At 37.3% G+C, this 8261-nt stretch overlaps 1 pseudogene; it reads right to left on the bottom strand.

Moving 5' to 3' along the window:
• Window positions 1-7509: 7509 nt before the first annotated feature.
• Window positions 7510-8002, bottom strand: LOC129501845 (peptidyl-prolyl cis-trans isomerase A-like; annotated as a pseudogene).
• Window positions 8003-8261: the final 259 nt, after the last annotated feature.

Genomic DNA, 8261 nt, shown 5'->3' with positions numbered 1-8261 from the left:
CTGCCCTTATCTGATCTTTAAAGAAAAACAAAATTGAAGACATGGTTATGGTATCTATAACCAAAAAAACTAAGAAACCAAAAAACAAAACAAAAAAACCCTCCAAAAAACAAAACAAAACAGAACAAAACAAAACAAAACGAAAAGCAACCAACAAACTAAAAAAACCCAAATGATAAAAAATTACCTCTGTTATAACAATTTTGTAACATGAAATTCGATTTATTTCTTCAGCATTGGCAGGGGAACATGAAAGAATTCTAACTCCTGAGTAAGGATTTTAATATGTGTGGCGATAAGCAGAAGAAACTTTCCTGTATGTCTACTCTAATTTTATTCTTTTCTTTATAGTTTGCTTATATTTTTCCTGACTCATTTTTATTATTCTTGATCTTCTCTTGTCATTTATCTGTTTTACCTTTTTTCCACTTTCCACATATATTTAAAATTAGAAATTTACACGAAGCATAGAAAATCTTACACCCATAAGAGCAGTGTTAATTTTTTTTTTTTTTTACCTCTGATGGACTAAAAGGATAAATTGAGTAAGACAAATAGGCCACTTGACAGTTTTACCCACATTTGTTTGTTGCTGTGTAACAGCCAAACAGGATAAATTTTGTTTCATTCAATATGCTTGTAATAGTTTTGGCAGTAACTGGTGATTTTACAGACACTGAATATTAAAAAAATAAATATGGCAAGTTTAGATCTTTTCTTTTTTGTTCTCTCTTTTAACTCTTGTACTTGCTTCCAAGTAGTTAGGCTAATTTGTACTTTGTGTGTATAAGTGTGTGTGTGTTTTAATTGGACCTTGCACTAGACTGTAATCTCTATGAAGACAGGGATGATGTCCATTTGGTTTACTCCTTTATTCCCAGTGCCTATCATATACTAGGTCCTCCAGGATTATTTGTTGGATGACTTGAATGAATGACAGAGGGTTGTTAAAACATTTGAATAACTGGAATGATAAAGTAATGTAAATCTTAGATAAGTCATTCTAATAGTAGTCTGAAGTCTATATTTAAAGAAAATCAGACTGGAAACTCTCAGTTGGATCTTATAATTTACCAAGATGAAGACTTAGAACACTCTTTAACTCAAAGAAATATTAACCAAAATGTTTAATAGCCAGATTGTCTAAAGTATTGGATAATCAAGACAGGATTGAATAAGATACTGTCCTGACATTTGAGATTATTATGATTTAGGATGCCCATGAAATGTGTAATGAATTCCGATTAGAAAACTCAAAGGGAAGTATTTAATGCAGAAGATGGCATTTGAAAAGGGCACTGAGGGATGAATAGGAATATGATTGGTAGAGAGTTGTGGGGGTAAATAAAGCTGAAGAGGGTTAGAAATGTTTGCTGTCTTAGAGACTGGGCAAGTGGTCTCCTATGAGGGCAGCATTCAGGGAAAGCAATAATTTGAACTACTAAGAAAGGTGGCACCATACTTATTCTGACAAAAAAGCAATGGAGAAGCACTGGATGTTTTTCAGTGAATATAACATGATAAAACTCGTATTTTAGGAAGTTAAGTTTGGTGGCTATATCAAGAGTACATTGTCAACAAGAAATATGCTAAGAAAGCTATGGAAATAACTCCAAAGAAAGACAATGAAACACTGTAGTAGCACGTCCATTATGATAGAGGAGAAGAAGACCAAATACCAGGACCTTGAGAAGAGAAGGACCAACAAATCTGGACATAGTTTGATTGTTAGAGGTAAGCCAAAGGTAACACCATTGGAAGATTCCAATTCATTAGCACTTTCCAAATATGAAAGAAAAGGTGGAATCTATCCAGGATGAAATAAGATTCTCCCTTTTGGCTGGGAGAAATATGGGCAAATGGTTAAAGCACAGATTGGATACAGTTGTTCTTTCAGAATGCATTTGAAGCTTCAAGTACTCCAAGATAATCATTTTGGAGTCATGGGCTGAGAGTTCATGTTTATATATATTACTTGTTTGTACTATACCTTTTAACATTGAGAAGTTACAATGCTAAGAATGGAAATCATGACAGTGAGAAGAAGAAACTAAGTCTGTGTCACGGTCTATCTTTTGAATGGGCAATTATACCACAAAATTAACAGTTAAGGTCTTATCATACCATCCTTTCTAAATGTAGTGAGTTTGTAAGACAAAAATCTGAGGCAACTATAATCATTTTTGTTTTCACACTTGTTGAACCAGGATGTAGACTAAGTGCAATTCAATGGGGCCTACTTTCTTAGTATGTTGATAAACTGGTTATAATCTTAGGAATCAAGATACCAAAACACATATAGGATTCTTAATACAAACAACAATCTATTTCCTAAAGCTATGGGGAAAAAATGTCCCAAAGAGAATGTACAAATAATTTGTAATCATTATTTAAATTGGTAATTATAATTTATTTCTTTAATAAATTCTTCAGTGGAACTGGGTAGCCAATAGGATTTAAACTTTATTTCTTTAACCATCAAACAAACATAGTAACACCAAGTTGCAGAAAGCAAAGGAAAAAAGATAACTGTTTACTTGGTTGGATCCTAATAGTATATAGTATCATAAAATTATGTATAGTATCATATGTAAAATTCATATACATATATACACATATATATCTGATCCTTCTTGTGTAGAAGAACAAAACCAGATATTTATATATTTCCTCAATTTGGGGCTATGAAAAAAACCTAGAAATAAGTGCTTTTCCAACCCTGTCTGGTTCTTTGCTCCATGAGAGTTACCACCTTCTTCCATCTTATTGGTGCTTCTTAGTCCTCAACTACTAGTCTTGATCCTATTTGCCAGCTTAGCTTTGATGGGGATCTATTTGAGCAGCTCCAATCTTCTTTTGATCTTTACCCTTGTCAGGTAATTGGGATTCTGTACTGTTCCAGGATCTGTTCCTGTCAACTCATGATAAGTGCTTTTAACATCATAACAGATTTTAGGGATAAAATTATAAAAAAGATATACCCTGCCTCGTCACAGTCTATAAAGAGAGAAAAGGTGAAACATTAAAAATAAGATTGGATAATAATTACAATAATAGAGTTATGTATCCATTATAGAGGTGGCAGAAAGGAAAGAGTGTTTATGCCTGTGTTGAGGGCACTGGGAAAGCTTAATATAGGGGGAGACACTGGAACTGTGCTTTTAGATTAAACAGAAAGTGATATGGGGAGATTGGGAGCAGATATTCCAGGTGAAAGTACAAAAATGGCATGAAAGAATTTAAAAGTTTGCCACACTTTTTGTAACTAGACCTCTATATTGGTTCCTCTTCTCATATCTCTATTCTTATAACTTGCCAAAGTCCCATCCTTCCCCAGGAGAATTGAGTTCTGCCCTTGAATAGCAATCCTTTTTGATAGTGACCATTAGAATTCTCTGATGCTGCCTTTCAGTTCCAGATCTGCATTCCGAATGGCACCTGGCCCAAATCTCCTATTTCTCTATCTGCTTTCTATCTTGGACACCTATTTGCCTAAACTGAGATACTGTGGTTGTGATTCTTGGACACTGAGCTTTGCATCTGTTGTAGATCAAGCTGTCTCTGAGGTACAATGTTAGTTAAAGAACAGGTGCAAGTGATTTATAAAGGAGTGCTCCCTGGAGAAGCAAGTGAAGGGAAAGAGGGAAAGAAGCCAAGCAGTAGCATGACTTCAGGTGTAGCTCCAGACACAATCTGATCTCATCGGGAGTACATTTTAGATCTCGTCTAGAGGCAAAGGAACTGTGATTATGTATCTTCCTAGGAATCAGTTACCAGCTACAGGTAGACCTGGTGATGTGGGTGACGGGGGACCTAACCTACGAGACACTTTCAGACAAGGTAACTCAGTATATAGGAAGGTGAGCCCCTGAAATACATAGGTTTAGCTGTAGCAGCACAGCAGTCAGAAGACGGTGGTTGCTGGGAAAGAGGGTCAGAAGGAATCTGAAACTGAGGAGATATGCTGTCTACTCCAGACTCACACTGAAGCTTCCCCATGTTCATGCCTGTGGTGCCTACTGGGCAGGGATGTTTCAGGTGCCAGAAACTTCTCAGTCTTTTCTTCCTGCAAGAGCTAGCTGGGTTTTGTTGTCCCCAAAACAGCTATAGACCCTTCAAGAATGAGAAAAAACTGAGGATGTTCTTGCGGTTTAGGAGACTAGTAAAATCCCAGATGAGCAGGGAGCTTTTGGTTCTTATTAAAACACCATTCCATATTGAATACAGAGCTTGAAACTTTAATATGCACCAAAGAAAGGAAAGATTGACCTTTGGATTTGATATCAATATCCACAAGTAGGATAAAATATTTCCAGTATATTTTGTATTTAGATTTATTCTCCAAATTCAATCTTTCTGATTAGAAAGCTTATTCTTGTTACAATACAAAGACAAATGTAGGACAAGGATATACAACTTAAACAATTTTTTGCAACTTCAACCAGAATTTTTAAATATTTTAAAGCATTATTTTTATTTGATTAGTAATTATATGATTAGTAATTACAAGTAATATGAAAAAAATTGCCTTTTTCTCTATTATTCCTGTATGAGGCTTATCATTATAGAGGTTGTCTGTCCTTCCTCCCCCTTTCTCTGAAGAAAAATATTTTAAAAGTTCAAATTAAAGGGATTGTAAAAATGTACATTTGTATATCTCTTATGAGAAAGACAAATAATAACAATGTAATCATATGGCGAGAATTTGTTGAAATTAACAACTTTCAGGTTAAATAGAAAACAGTGATTCAACCCAGAATCTAACAGCCTAAACTAATATTTGTGATTATTAGCATGGCATAGTTATTTTTGTGAAGCAACTGGATTCACTTGTACTATGATAGTTTAAATATATTCTATTTTTACTCTATTTCTTGGAAAATTAGTAATTTGTGTACAGTAATTCTTACCTAATGTGACCATTCAATTATCCATTTTCCTGTCATTCTGGACAGTTGGACACTGACTCTATCTTTGTTTCCATCATACCATGTTTGTGGTGACGTCATACTCCAATTTTAAAGATAATTTTATTTATCACACTGAAATTGGCCAATGCCTGGAAAGGTTACATCTACAAAGTAAACATAAAACACTATGGAGCCAAGTGGAGCACAAATGACTTGTTTACATTTAACATTGATTTTTTAAAACCTCATTTCCCTGTTTTGTTACAGATGGCAGTGGAAAAAACAGTAGAATCTCTGAATGAAAAAATCCCCAGATTGTTGTAAAAGTGGGTCCTTGACATTCTTCCTGTTTGACTAGGAAGATGCTGACATCCACTGTTATCTTTGCCTCTGGAGGAAAGAGTCAAGGTTCTTTATGCCTTGATGCTTGTATATTTCTTCAAACACAGATTGGTAGCAGATAAAAGGAAATGACAAGTTGAGTTGGCACAGGTGGCAGTGTCAACGGGAGGAGAGATCACAGTATTTGTACACATTTGTGACTTTAGCTTATTTTTCATGTTCTATGATAAGTTTATACAAATAGGTAAAATCGGCATTTTCATTTTATTTTCAACAAAAGTCCATGATATTGTTGTGAAGACAATGCTGCTTTTTGCTTTGTTACCTTGTTACATCTGAGTAATAATTAAGAAAAATATAGAAGCCCTGTCAAATATTTTATTGCTTACCTTGGTAAATTGACTTTTTTACGACTTTACCTTAGATAGCAGAGTATGAGTAAGTTGATAGTCTTTCAAGAAAGGTCCTCGCAAGTTTTATTTCATAGTCTTGTTGGGATGTGTTTGTGGGTTGAATTTACCAAGTCATTTTTGACTTAAACAGCCTATAATTTTTTAAAAATGATTTTTAATATGTTCTTATTTATTTATCTTTATTTTACTTTTTAAGATTTTATTTATTCATTTGAGACAGATACAGAGAGAGAGGAGAGAGAGTATGAGCAGAGAGAGAGGAAGAGAAAAGAGAAGCAGATTCCCCACTGAGCCTGGAGCTTGACATGGGACTCGATCCCAGAACCCCGTGATCATGACTTGAGCCAAAGGCAGATGCTTAACCATCTGAGCCATTCACATGCCTCTAATATGTTCTCATTTAGTGTCTGGATCCTCGTTTTGCTTTTTATGTCAAAGGCTATTAAAAAAAAGAGGGGAATGATGCATTTTCCTGGTACTTTGAACAACATATAAAGATTAAAATTAAGCAGAGTTTCATAAAATATCAGAGGCATTGTCTCCTTTTAGTGGATTTCAAGTGTGGTACATGGGATCTCTTCTTTTAGCAGTTACTCTGGATATGAGGCTGGATATTGACTTATCGATACATTTTCTTATTAAAACTATATGTTTTATATATACACATGACATAATATAAAAAGCATTTATTGAAACTGGAGAGCAAGGATTTTAATTTAATTTCTCTACCAAGCTATAAGTTGAAATGAGTCCTTCTGGACCAGACTTCACTTCCTGCTAACATTGGGAGTAACTTGAACTGCCAAAGCTCCATTTAAAATTATTGAAATATAGTCCCCACAGAGGCAGAGGTCACTGATGGACTTTATTAGGCTTATTCAGTATTTCCTAAAAGGCAGTTACCCTGGACAGCAGTTAATAGCACAAGCTGTCATGACCAATTGCCAATGCATCAGGAATTCTGCTAGGCTCAACCTGAAAAATATATCCAGACTCTGACACCTTGTTACCACTTCTTTCCCCTTTACAAAGGACAGTTGCCTCTCACTTCGACTGTTGCCATAATGTCCTACCTAGTTTCCCTGCTTCTGTACTGCTCCCTCTGCAACACGCACACCTGATTCATTATCAACACAGCCACAAGAGCAGTCCTCTGAGATGTAAGTCAGATAAGGTCACTCCTCTGCTGAAATCCAGAAATGGCAGCCCACGTTGCTCTGTATGAAAGCTCCCTTACTCCAGCCTCCACTACTCTATATGACCTGATGCCCTCTCTCCATCACCTCTTTGACCCTTATCCCATGAACTCCCTGTCCTTCCCTCCAATTCTTCCCCAGCCCCACGGGCCTTCTCACTCTTCCTGTCTTGAGCTATTTCCTCTTCCCCCACATATCTCCATGAGTTACTCTCACTTTTTTTTGACTCTTTGTGAGAATGTTTCAGATGTTATGTTCTCAAAGAGGCTGCTCTTTATTTCCCTATCTTACCCACACTCCCACTAGACACTCCCAGTCCCTTTAATCTTTTTTCCCCAGTAGCATTTACTTATTATTTTTATTTCTCCCTACCTCCTCCACTAGGATGTAAACTTCATGACAATAGGGATTATTTATTACTATTTTATTATTATTATTATTATTATTAATTTTTGTTTCGGTTTTATTTCATCATCATAAACTGAACTCTACAATCCAGCTAGACCTGGGGGAAGGAACCACGGAGCCCGCAGAACCGCAGCGAGAGTGCGGAGACTCTGGGCTATTTCAAGCAGGTGGGGGTGGAGGGATGCTCTCCTGAGCTAAAGGAATAGTCTGGAAGTTCAGATAAAAAACGAGTTAGATTCATCAGATCTGTCCACAGTCGTCAATGGTGATCTTCTTGCTCGTCTTGCCGTTCCTGGACCCGAAGCGCTCCCAGGCTTCCACGACGTTCATGCCCTCCTTGACCTTGCCAAAGACCACATGCTTGCCGTCCAACCACTCAGTCTTGGCGGTGCAGATGAAAAACCGGGAGCCCTTTGTGTTGGGTCCAGCGTTGGCCACAGACAAGATGCCAGGCTCGGGTGCTTTAGGATGAAGTTATCATCAAACTTCTCCCCGTAGATGGACTTGCCTCCAGTGCTATTGTGGCGCGTGAAGTCCCCACCCTGGCACATAAATCCCAGAATAATCCTGTGAAAGAAGGAATCTCTGTAACCAAATCCTTTCTCCCCAGTACTCAGAGCACGAAGGTTCTCTGCTGTCTTTGGAACTTTGTCTGCAAACGGCTCGAAGGAGACGCGGCCCAAGGGCTCACCGTCCACCGCGATGTCAAAGAACACGGTGGGGTTGACCATGGCTGGACAGCAAGGGGGCATCTGCAAGGTCAACAGGGATTTTTTTTTAAGGTTTTAATTATTCATGAGAGACACACAGAGAGAGGCAGAGGGAGAAGCAGGCTCCTCTTGGGGAGCCTGATGTGGGACTCGATCACAGGACCTTGGGATCACCACCCGAGGCAAAGGCAGACACTAAAACACTGAGCCACCCAGGTGCCCCATGACAATAGGGATTTTGGCTGTTATGTTCACTGATTTATTCTCAGAGCCTAGCACATT

Source organism: Nyctereutes procyonoides, unplaced genomic scaffold (genome assembly GCF_905146905.1).
Source record: "Nyctereutes procyonoides isolate TBG_1078 unplaced genomic scaffold, NYPRO_anot_genome, whole genome shotgun sequence".
Classification (NCBI taxonomy): domain Eukaryota; kingdom Metazoa; phylum Chordata; class Mammalia; order Carnivora; family Canidae; genus Nyctereutes; species Nyctereutes procyonoides.
The sequence above is the reverse complement of the archived record's forward strand: the minus strand, read 5'-3'. Positions and strand labels throughout refer to the sequence as shown.